Raw genomic sequence first — 14,078 nt, 5'->3', positions numbered from 1 at the left:
CCATTGCATGTCTATGCTGCAGATGGTGATAGTGACGTTTTGGTTATAGGAGCACTATCCAATGACGATGTTGCTAGGAGAGACACTCATGGAGGTAGAGTGGGGTCACATGAGACTATGTGGTTTGTAGCACGTCCATGAGTGGCTTGATCTGAGGGCACACTTAGCACACATTTTTACACTTATAGAGCAGTGGCATAAATTGACCTCTAGCTTCCATTTGTCTACTGGAGAGGTGATAGTTACTCTTCTCGATGTGTGAAAAATTCTTTGAGTGTCAATCCATGGAAGATATCCTGAGTATGTACTAGAGGGTACAGATCCCTATCTACGAGAGTGCTTCGGGCAGTGATTATAGAGGCTACCTATTCAGAGATCATAGTTGACATAAAGGGAGGCATTATAGCAGGGGTTGCCATGGATTGATCTCTATCTTGCCTCACTTATATGGAGGATGGTGGTGGACCATGCTAGGAGTGGGTTTTTAATTGACTGGACATGAGTGTTAAGCACTATTTTACAAGATGACAACATAGTCTTCTGCTAGGGTTAGACTATCTTGGCCCAGCTATACCATGATCTACACATGTTCGCATATAGGACACAATAGACCATAGGTTCGAGGTTGACATTATTGATGGTGTAGTCATGGGAGCACGTAGGGATGACACACCCTATTATGAGGCAAGAGACTTGATAGCCTAGTGAGCCTTATGCATATTGGTATAAGCCACCGATCCAATACACCTCGACCGAGTCAGTCAGATTTTGGAGATGTTTGGATGAGATTATCATGTTTGACTAGACACCATATGATGACGCTGAGTGGTGGGGGGCTATAATACTAGTAGGGGGAGAGGATGATAATGAGGATTAGCTCTACCTTCCTTATGTGTAGATAGAATATTAGCTGATTGGTTAGGCCATTCACATCGTTATGTGCTATATGCCCTCTAGGGTGCAACAACAATTCAGGTGGGTTTAGGATGTTGTGCTTGAAAAATTCCTATACCCAGTGGTATCCCAGTAGTATGGTAGGTTATGGGATCATGGGACCACTTTGAGATTGGAAAGGATGTCATGGTGTGGTATGCAACCAGTGTCATGGGTACACGGACATGATCAGGGAGATGTAGGGATGACACCTGCATATACATAGTGGTGGATGGCCCATCAACCAGTGCGACTGATAGTACCAAGAGTGCCACTAGCAAAAAAGCAGGCACAGGGCAAAGGAGATGGGGCAGGAGATGGTTGACAGGTAGAAGTGGTGCCACCACCAAGGAAGGGTCCTCTAGGGTGCAGTGTCCATCAGAGGAGAGGACTAGTACTAGTAGGGCCACCATTAGTGCAGAGGCCACAATAGGGGCCATAGTAGGGGCCATAGGTACAGGTACCACAAGGGCCACCTCAATAGGATGATATAAATATAGTGAGCTAAGTGAGATAACCTCCAGATAGAGGTTTCCCATCTACAAGGGGATGTAGTAGTGGATCAAGCGAGGGTAGATAGTGCCCAAGGGGCCTTGGAAGCACTGTAGGCTAGGATAGATGCAAGAGAGTGTAGTGGCTTCACCATACAAGCAAAGATGGATGAGTTGGCTGAGATAGAAACTCTTTGGTAGGAGGTGGTCACCCTATAGGTAGAGAGGGAGACTCATTAGAGGTAGGTGGATAATTATTGTAGCTAGCGAGATATCTCTAGATAGATGGTACAGGCTAGGGGGATGGTGATAGTGATGTAGGAGGTCCTTACTACATCCCGACATGAGGCACTAGCCTTGCAAGAGGCAGGTTATTATAGGACTTTGTATCATGATGCCATGCTGACATATTAGTGACAACCAGAGTTTTAGGAGGCATCTAACTCATGGGTCATAGGGGGTCATCAAAGATTAGAGCCATCAATTAGACAAAGCAAGCCTCCATGAGGAGGGGGTATAGGAGGTCATGAGGAGGGGGTATAGGAGGTCAGGGCCCTCATAGCCAACTACATGATTTTTACAGTGAACAGTTTTGACATAGTGATGCAAATGCAGTAAGATTGGATGATGCATTATGCACGATGTACTACTTGATTTTTTTTGTATATGGACTATACATGGACACTTGTTCTTTTGATATATATGACATGATTCGATAAGCCTAGATGTATAGGGATGATAGTCTCTTATGCATGTGATGTTTATGATGTTGTTACTGACATTTTGATGCAAGATGTATTTGATGTTATGTTTCCTATTATGCATATATGATGACTAATGTGTGGATAATGGAGGTCCTATGGTGATATATGAGATGTATGCATTTTTTTATTTTACATGTATGGATGTACTATATGATTTGCTTTAGATGTATCATGATGTATATGTGACTAAATGTAATGGCTATAATGTATGTACTAAATGAATTAATGTAATGAACAAATAATGGGATCTAACAATGAATGAAATGCATAATACAATGAATGTACCAATATGACAATGAATATATCCTAAATGAAAATGTCAATAATAGAAAAAGACACACTAATCATGAGTGCAAAGTGAAATGATGCAAACTTAAAGTGTAAATATGAAATATGAAAATGTAATATGAATGAACCTAATGAATGAACATGTGTCAAACTTTTCACTTGTAGGAATCAAGTAGCTTAGCATAGGATGGGGGGAAATAAATAGAACCCTTGTCTCAAGTAGAGTTTAATGAAATCCTATACTACATGAATCCTAACTACATGATACTAATGGATTTAATTGTGTTTATATGGGAGAGCACACCCTAGTTTGATTTTGCAAAAGGAGTTATGCACCATATGCTATAGAAGCATAGATGACAAGATTCCTTTGCATGGACTAGACTCTCAACACAGTGGATACTTTAGGATGATAGATGTAGTTTGCATAGTCATGATGGAACAAATGACATATATGCATTTGTCATGCCCAAAATACGAGGGCAAAAACACAATTTTTAAAAATAAATTAATAATAATAATAAGGTGCCCTAAAGTTTAAGAGTTGAATTCACAAGTGCAAGAATTAGGTTACTACATTTCACCTTGAGTTTATAATCGTGAGAAGGAATACATTGCTAAAGTTAAACTCTTGTTATTAAATTGGTATCCACATTGAATAACAATATAAGTTGAACTTAAATTTAACCAAGCAAAACAATGTAACATTATCTCATTAGTTTAACATAAACTTGTTTTAGACCTAACAAACGTATTGGTTAAAAACTTTATTTAATTTAAATCTAAATTAATCAATTTGCAAACAACTACACGATTAGTTCTAATTTAATAAGATAAGATAATAACTAACACAAATATACTTGAAACCATTTGAATATACTAATTAAATTTGTTACTTAATTAAAAACTAATTTCTAGATAAATTTAACGTTTCTAATTTAAACTACACTATCTTTAAACTAAGCTAACTTAATTTATTAAATTTTACAATTTAAGTAGAACACTTAATTATACTATTAAAAAAATATTTAAAATTAAACTAGCTAAACAACATGTATACCAAACTATACTATCTAAATATTAAAAAAAAAAAAAAAAAAAAACTATCATCTAACATTAATTATGATAATTTCGAAATTACTAACATGAAATAATAATAAATTTAACTTATACTACAATTATCTTACTAAAATAACTAATATCTACCAAGATAAATAAATTAATCTACTTAACATAAATCTTAAACTAAAAACTTACACTAATAAATAAAACAACTTGCAATTAATATAACTACCAAAAGATACTATTTACTAATACTAAGATTACTTAACTCTAAAATTAACTTAACTTAAACTAACTTAAATCAAAACTAGAAGAAATTAAACTAAACTAATTTAATAACTTAAAACTTAAAACTAACCTAACACCACCACTATCATAAACTTAACCATATATAAATACTTAACCCAAGGAACTACCACAACCCTAATCTAAGCCTATCCTATACTTATCTAGGCTAATCCCCATACTATGTGACGCATGTCACATCACACCCCCCCAACACTAGGCGCCTGCCAAGACATCATCCACGCTGCCCAAGGCAAAAAGAAGCATAGGTTACAAAGGATTATGGGAGATTGGTGTGCCAGGTCTATAGGGGGGTCATAAAGATGAAAGTAATGTTGGCTAACCACTATAAAATCCCTTTCAAAAAAATCTTACTCCATTCCCAAGCCCTGACAGTACCATGATGACAGTTTGGCCATGGGTGCATGATCCCAAGTTGCTTGGTGGGGAGGAATTTCAGATGGGCATGGACCAATTTCATATTTTTGAAAACAAGAACAAGCTACCCTTTATCATTAATTATTAGTTGTCTTGGTGGCCAAAACATAAGTTGTATATATTAAAAAAACAAGAATATTCAAATCTGCCCCAACTAGCATGCGTAGGTACCTCTGACATGAGGATAGCTTGAAAAGTGAAGGAACCTGACCACATCAGGGTAGGGTGAGTGGTGTAATAAAGACTAAAATTTTATTAGGTGAGCTTCAATTTAGAGATATATGAACGTGTGTGTGTGTGTGTGTGTGTGTGTGTGTGTGTGTGTGTATAGACACACACACACACACACACACATTTCATTTGTTTTGAAAAAGCCTTTTTAAAAAAAAAAATATTTAAAGAATTTTGTAATGTAAATTCAAGGAATCCAATGGGAATATACTCTGTTGTTCCAAGGGCTTAAATTTGCTTTCCCATACAAATTACATAGAGCAATTTGCTCCTGGAAGTGCTCTTTTTTTTTCAATTCCTTCTCAAACTTGCATCATTTTTTTTAATACATTTCAATACAAGGTATATATTTTTTGTAGATTTAGGTTTTTCAATTGATCTTGTAACAAGGGTGTATGCCATCCTATTCAATTTGGATCTATCATTTGCATAATTTAACAAGATAATTGCACAATTGTTTTATCAACAATGGGAGATTTATTATATTTCCTAATACAAATGATATTTGGTTGAAAATTCAACATGATGAATACCTTACTTAACATGAATAAACTTGAACATTGCATATTTGAACATCCCTATGTGATCTATTCCACATTTAACATATCCATAAACTGAAATAACATAAGATACAATGCAAGGGGTTTCTCAATATTTTCTTTTCTATTAATCAACTTGGTTCAAGGCTCCATCGAGAAAGAACTAGCAATAAAACCTGACATCATTGCCAAATACATCAAAGTTTAGATACATTTTTACATAATGTTGCAATTCAATTAGATTCTCTTCTAGGGCTTCCACAAGAGATCATTTCCAATGTCTTCAATGCATCAAGGGAACCATGGGAAAGATAAGAACTGACCTGGATATAAAAGGACATATATGATGAACAATTCAAGCATGCATTCCCAACCCAATTTTGCACAATAGGTTCAACATTGAACCAAAATAGGGGGGAGGTGGATTTTCTCAATAGGAGATGTCAATCACCATACCACAACATAGCCCTTTCAGGGCTAAAATTCAAGAACTTCCGTTCTTCTACAAATGCCCTTTCAAGGCCAATATAACAAAGATATTCATTCATTCCCTTTTTCAAGAACTCAAATTCTCATACAAGGTATGGGATGACAAGTAGGGGCCCATACACCCTACCCTCTTTCCCTCCTCTCACCATGAGAGGAGAATCTACCCTATTGAGGTCCAACTAAGGCCCTTCTTCCATACATGGCCACTTCTTCCCTATCCAAGGGTGAGTGATGCCAAAACAATCCCCATGAAATTCCCTCAAAAACAAAACATCAAGGCAAGCATAAGAATAACATCAAGAAACATGTTAAGATCCCTCCAAATCAATCCCCAACACACAAGCAAGCAATACAAGGAACAACACAATGCCTTATGCATGATTCAAGCATGAACAACATGAAGAAACAATTCACAAGAGTGAAGAACTCCTACCTTCACAAAAAGTTATGACAAAATGGTAAGTTGAGAAGAGCTTTTCCCTTTCTTCCTTCAATCTTCAAACTTTCTCCAAAACTAGAGATTGGGTAACAACCCCAAAACTACTCCAAATTGCCTTTAAGTATGATCCTTAACTCAACTAGACTTCAAGTGACCTCAAGATGGAGTTTTGAGTCACCAACCCAAGTAGGAGACAATTAATTTTTGCAATCAACCAAAAATAGGGTTTTTGAGTGACCCTAAAAGTCAACCAAAAAGACTAAGGGGTTCGAAAGTGCTCCCCACCCATATCCTTACCCCTAGGGTACTTAAATTTAATGCTTTTAAACCTTAAAGACTTAATAGAAACAAACAAAGGCTAGGTGAATAGTAAGGCCAATTAACAACCTTCAAAGAAAGACAATGCAAAGATAGCACAAATTAACAAGGGGTTTAGTTTCATCTTTCTACAAATCAATTGTTTATCTCATCCTATTCATTAAAATTGGAAAAATCAAAGTGTTAGTTCTGCATTCATTAAATTCATCATCATACATGTTCATAATGCATTAAATGACAAAATCAAATATTTGAAAGTAAGGCATCACACATCATAAATAACATAATAATGTTCAGTGCATCAAATAATGTTCTGAGATATCAAGTCATGAGTATCAAAATAATAATGTATCCTTGATGTTAGGATGGGTCGAGGCGAGGCCTCACAACATTGGATAGGTCTAGACACACGCAAAGTCTTTTTAGGAATCTTTGGTGGAAAGTGTGCTAACCCTAACCCCCAATGAGCAATGCATAACCATAACTCAAAACTAACATAGATGCACTAAAGAATCATGAAAAAAGATCATACCACAATATGACATGTGTAGTCACCTAAAACCATTCAGGTGATACCAAGATACGGAAGATTGAGGCCACCATAAAAGACCACTACTTACACACAAAAAAGAAATCAACCAAAAGAAAACTCATGATAAAGTAGTCAATCAGTCCACAGTTCCTACCAAGAGTGTTAAGTGCCAAAAGTGAAGGTTTTAGTGCCATGTGTAGGAAGGATTCATCCTATGAAAATTTCTTTCTTTGATGTTGTTGTCACAAATGTTTGTTGGCAATAACTGTGAAAATAAAAATTTTCTTGAATCATTAAGTCTCAATGGTGATTTTGTTTAGCTTATGTTGTAGTCACTATTGTGGAAAAAAGCTCAGTGTAATGAGATTAGGAAAAATACTTGATGGAAAAATGCCTCATAGACTGAGGTCTTTTGAAAGATAGAGGGTGAATGGATGCCTCGCAAACAAGAGGTGGTTTAAGGAAGTGAGGCATCTCTCATCGAGGAGCTACATCTCTTGCAAGTGATCAACTTGGTATTCTTCTTCAAACATCATATTCTTGAGAGAGATTCTGAGGGAAGGGAGCTCAATTTCAATGGGTAAAACAACCTTAGAACCATCAATAAGGGAAAATGGAGTAGCTCCTGTGGGTGAATGAATGGAGGTATGGTAGGCTCAAAGGGCAGGAGCAATTTGGAGGTTCCTGTCATGGCCAGTTGCATCAATAATTTTTTTTAGGATTTCAAAATGGTTTTATTAGTGGCTTTAGCTTGGCCATTGCCTTGGGGGAAGTATTTGGTGGAAAATGTTGGGTGATTCTAAATTTCCTACACAATGTGGCAACTTTCTAATTTTTGAAAGGAGATCCATTATCTATCATGATGTCTTAAGGGATACCAAAACAAGAGATAATGTAGTTCAAGATGAACTTTGAAACTTTTTTTCTGGTGGTGTAGGTTAATGGGATAGCCTTGACCTAGTTTGTGAAGTACTCAGTGATGACAATAATATACTTGTGGCCATTTGTAGAATTTGGATATATTTGACCAACAAGATCATATCCCCAACAGGAAAAGGGCCATGGTGTGATGGTGAGTTGAAGGTATTAGGCAGGAGCGTGTATCAAATCTCCATGTTGCTAACAAGGAACACATCATTTCACAAAATGATAGGCATAAAACTCCATAGTAGGCCAATAATAACCCATTTTGATGAGCTTTTTTGCTAACATAAGACCACTGGAATGGGCACCACAAATTCCTTGGTGAACCTCTTCTAACATCATTCTAGTTTCATTTGAACTAAGACATCAAAGGAGGGTTCCATTGAAGTGTTTTCAAAAAAGTGTATGACCTAGGATAGTACATCGAGTAGTGTGGTGGATGAAGGTTTTGCTTTGGTTCATAGAAAGGGGTATGGGGATTGTTTTGTGATGATGATAGAAAAAATGTTAGAGTACCATAGAGACTCAGGATTGATAATCTCACACACCAGCTCTGATCTAGGTTGGTCATAAATAGGAAAAAAAAATTCTCAACAAGAAACTCACACTTAGGACTATACTCAGGCATGGAAATCATGGAGGTAATGGTGGCCATAACATCTGCTACTTTTTTATTAGTCCTTAGTATCTGCTGAAAGACTATCTTAGTGAAGTGGTGTCTAAAATCTTCAACTATCTGGTGATATGGCAACAACTTTTCATCCTTTGTTTGGTATTCATCTGTGACTTGCCTAATGACCAATTGAGAGTCTCCAAAGCCAAGTAGGCTCTTAATATTCCATCTGATAGCTTGGTGGAGCCCTATTACTAATCCTTCATACTTAGCTATGTTGTTTGTGAAAGGGAATGGAATTTTATAAGACTTGGGAATAAGGTCTTCTTGTAGTCTAACAAACAAAATTCCTACTCCGGTGAACCCACAATAGTGGGTTACACTTTTTTGGAGGAAGAAATTACTCCAAAAAAGCACGCACAAGAAAAATCGTCAGAAGAATTTTGATAGAAACAAAAATTAAAAGTTTCTTTTGAAACTTTATAGTTTCTATCAAAACAAATTATTGCCTTAGTTTCGATCGAAACTAAAATATTATGTTAGTTTTGATCGAAACTAAGAAACCTACGGGTGGTTAAGAAACTGCGTGTGGGTTTCTTAGTTTCGATTGAAACTAAGAAAAATGGCGTGCCAAACCCTAAGCCGTGTGACATAAAAGAGGGCCCAGAGTTTTGTCCACTCATTATTTCAATAAAAACAAGGAAAGTGACTGGCATCCGCCCCATCAACCGTCCGGAAAAGGTATGAAATACTTGTTTTTCCCTTCTTATGTTGTTTCAGTTAAAATTTGTGTGTTTTTAGTATTTAAATATATGTTTCTTTATATATTTTATTATTTTTTATGTATGCACTATATGTGTGTGTGTGTGTGTGTGTGTGTGTGTGTGTGTGTATACACATGTATCATGTGTATATAAATGCATATATATGTATGATATGTATATGCATATATATATATATATATATATGTACATATACACATGATATGTACATATATATGCATATACACATGATATGTATATATGTGTATATGTCCATATATATACACATTTCACATGTGAAATGTATATATGCATATACACATGATATGTATATTTGCACATATCATGTGTGTGTATGCATATATATGTATATATCCTAATGCTATCACTCACCATAATTCCAACCATAACACTAAATCATTTTCCTAATTGTAACATTAATTTTAACCGTATCCTAAAACCTAAACCTAACCTACGTAGCTATAACTATATCTCTAACCTAAGGATGATCCTATATATAACTATATCTTCTACCAAAAATCTAATGTTAACATTAAGTATGAAACAAATCCCAACCTCAACTCTAGACCCTTACTATAATATTTATCCTAAACCTTAGGCTAACCTTAACCATAAATAAACCCATATACATTGTGAATTTTAGATGTGTTAGATTGAGAATTTTGAGCTTATTACCATGATGTTTGATCTTTTCTCAACTTATCAAATATTTATAGATAGATATAGACATTTTCATGATAAACATTGCATGTACTATGAATTTTGGCTTCATTAATAAGTATGATTACATTAAGATGTCCTCTTGATTCAGTCATCACCACTATATTTTTAATATATTTGATATGAAATAAAATTCTATAAAATAATAGATAATATATTAATATTACTTTCTTTTATTTCTTTAATATGTATCTTGTGCATTTTGTATGTCTTATTAGATGAGCCAATGACGTGCTTGCCTCTTTGGATACTTATTGATTGAGAGGGAGTTCAAATTTATGAAATGATATCATTAAATTAATGTTTGAGAGTATATATACCACTTTACACCAATTTCATTACTCTTGTTATATTATCTTGTTAGTCTTCCTCACACTAGATTGGATGATCTTTTACATCATGAAAGATTTTGGGTTCAAGCATAAAGTTTCTTTGTGGTAGGGTGGAAATGTAGTCTGGCAATATTCTCCTTCTTATTGTGTTGAGTGAAACAAGTGTCTAGAGGTCCTATCTAGATGGTCTTCTTTGATAAATTTTGATTTCAATGTATTCAACCCATTGATCTATTATATAAATATGTATATATGCATACTTATGTTAGCCTAGTTGAATGCTCTTGTAGTATTCTTTATGTAGAATGTGATTCAATTTATCTCTTGTTTGGTCTATTTTTCACTTGTAAAAATTGATGTATTCAATAAGATAGTCAAAATCTTCTAAATTTTTTTTAACTATTGTATTCAACAGGTTGGTTGATTTTTTAATTGATTATTGATGTATCATATCTTATTTGAATATGTAGTCTATTATTGATTTTACTTAATTGTGCTTATTTATTGTTGACTTTCAACTTTGTATGCAACTTGTGTTTGTGTTGGAATATTAAATCTTGTGTCATGTTAGATATTATAGTGTGACAAGTAAATGATTGGGTCTTGCCTCCTAGTACCATCCTTGCTCAAGTCTTTTATGTCACTCTACTCATATGTGAGATAGGTGGATGACTACCTGTCACTTTTCTCTTCTTATAGTTCTTGCTTAGACCTTTGATCTCACTATGAGTTCAATGATGCATGGAGTAAGTAGATGATCTAGGATCCCCTCTTCTTTCTATTATTGTTCTTTCCAAGGCTTGCTATATCACTCTGGATCCATGATGTATATAGAAAGTAGATGACCAAAATCTCCTCCTTCAATTACTGTTCTTGCTTAGGCCTCTAATGTCATTATGGATATCTTAATGCACAAAGAAAGTAGATGATACAACCACCTCCTACAATTATAGTTATTTCTTAGGCCCATAATGTCACTCTAGACTCCATGGTGTATGAAGTAAGTGAGTGATATGATAATCTCCTCTCATTATTATTCTCACTTGATCTTGATGTTATTTTTTATCTTGTTGATAAATGAGGCAAGTTGGGCAACATGAATCCCTCCTCCTTCAACTAGTATTCTTGTTGTAGTCTTAACCTTTTGTCTCTTTTTATTGTTCTAAATCCTTCTCTATTTAGATTTTAAAGATATTTTCTCATCCATATTATCTAAATATATAATATTATCTTTTAATAAAGTTTATTTAAGTACGCTCTAACTATTTTACCTAATCTAAACTCTAAAACTAACCATAACCATGACCTTTAGAAAAATCTCTAACACTAATTCTAACTTCAACTATAAGCTCTACTCCAATTTTAATCATAACTAAAATTCTAACCCTAATTTTTAAAAACCCCAATCTAATTATTTCTCTAACCTAAGATGATGCTAAAATTAACTATATATCACTAATCCAAACCCTTACCATGGTGTAAAACCTCAACCATAAAGCCTAATATTAACCCTAGCCATAACCCAAACATAAAACCTAGGTATGTCATTTTAACCCAAACCCTATTTGTGACCAACCATGATATAAACCCTTACCTTAAGCTCAAATAATATTTTCAAACTATATCTAAACCTCAACCCAACCAAATTCTAATTCTCTCCCTAACTAAGAGATAATATAAACACTAATCATAACCCTATCCCTAATCAAATCCATAACTCTAACCCTACATGGTGCATTATATGAATCCTAACACTGGCCTTTATTATAGCCTTAACCATAAACCTTGACCTTAACTACAATCTTAATCATAACCAAAGTTACGCTAACAATAATCCTAAGAAAATTATTTCTCTAACCTAAGAATAATTCTAAACCTAACTATATCACTAATACAAAACCTAACCCAAACCTTAATCATGATGTTAAACCTGACCTTGACCCTAAAGCTTAATATTAGTAGCAACACTTACGCTAGCCATCCCCAAACCCCAAACCTAACTATATTTTTATTCCAACTTTTAACTCTAATTTGCTAACCATGGTTTAAACAACCACACCATAACCTCAATGCAAAACACTAAACCTAAACTTTATCCTAGTATGCATATATATATATATATATATATATATATATATATATATATATATATATATATATATATATATATATATATATATATATGCACATGATATGTATATTTGCACATATCATATATGTGTGTGTGTGTGTGTGTGTGTGTGTGTGTGTACATATGCACATATATACACACACACATGATGCACATATACACACACACATGATATATGTGCAAATATACATATCATGTGTATATGCATATATCTATATATACATATATATATGCATATTTACTTCTTGGACCTAAATTACACTTGACAAGTTTATGTGCACACGTATGTCTAAAACCTTTGAACATTCAATCTAACTTAGATAGAAATATAACTTGCACACATAGTTCTTAAAAGGTCCTTGAGTTACAAACATTATATATAACAAAATGTGTGTTTTAAAATTTAGTTTTTTTAAGGTACATGTTCATTTATGTTTTAGGACTTCTATATATATGTACACATGTACACATGTTTAATTTTATTAAAACAATTTAGATTATTTTTTAATTTTGTCAAATTGTACATGTATGTTAATATAAATTTCAAGTTTATTAAATGTCATACATTTAAATTTAAATTTTTAGGCTTACACATTATACACACACCTACATACATTGACACATGGCTGATCAATAGCCTTCTATCCCCCCCGAGCAGCCTATTCACCTCGAGTAGCCTATACCCAGGCCTGAGTAGCCTATCCTAGGCCCTGAGCAACAACCTATACCTAGGTTCGAGGAGCCTATCCCAAGCCCTGAGTAGAAGCCTATCCCCCCTGAGCAGCATCATGTCCCCTGTGATCAGCTACCTATCCCACCTTAGGAGCTCTATGATCGCACTAACCATGAGATTCATAAACTTCAGGAATCCCTGACTAGTGGTACATGCTCTAGTGTCTATAGTGGTACATGCCAAAGTATCTTACGTAGCCTAACATTTATTCGAGATGAGATTCATGGCGCTGCCCCATATTCTGCACAGACTATATAGACTATCCTTGACAGTAAGAGACGAGAGGTCTCCTCTGGTCTTTCAATCCAGTAGGTGCAAGGCTTGGTGACCAAAGATGTCCTCAAGAGGGAATGTTTCCCTCATTATATTTCACAAAAGTATGTGAAGGGGTATTCTCCCCTTAAGTGTACAGATCCACAGATGGTTGCATTGATATACCCATGCTTCCTCACTGCCCATGGTCATTATCCAAATAATGACCAAATTCTACTCTATTTTGCCCAGTAGCTTTATGCAGAGGTTCGCTTACGCAGAGTGGTGAACTACATAGATTTACTAGGACATTTAGGATAGGGGCATGGTAGACTGGCTGATAGGCAGCCAGGTCATCCCCCACTAGCACATAGATTGATTGTCGGAGAGAGGGCACCTGCTAATTCCCCTATGTTACGTCCATTGGCTGATGAGGCCATGCGTAGCATTTAGTTACATGGGGTCATTCAGGGAGTTGGAGAGATTGCAATAGTTGTTAGATCTATTTCAAGTGATGAGGTTGGTCAATATTTGATGTCTCGTTGATGTTCCAGATCATCATCCTATGCTTCATCTTTAGGAGCAATAGGCATCCCTTCAGTGGCTAGCTTAGAGGGTCTCATTGGAGTTTTGGCATGAGATACTATGATTGGTCTAGCTGAGGATCTATTAGATACATATGGATTTGTATCAGAGCATATTGGCATACCCATATCAGATGTTTGAGATCATGTCCATGGTAGTACTAGGACACATCCTTAGCCATATTTCTCTCATTGATC

The sequence above is a fragment of the Cupressus sempervirens genome, chromosome 9 (genome assembly GCF_028749045.1).
Source record: "Cupressus sempervirens isolate cs-2001-9-10 chromosome 9, ASM2874904v1, whole genome shotgun sequence".
NCBI classification, from domain to species: domain Eukaryota; kingdom Viridiplantae; phylum Streptophyta; class Pinopsida; order Cupressales; family Cupressaceae; genus Cupressus; species Cupressus sempervirens.
Note: the sequence above shows the minus strand (reverse complement) of the source record.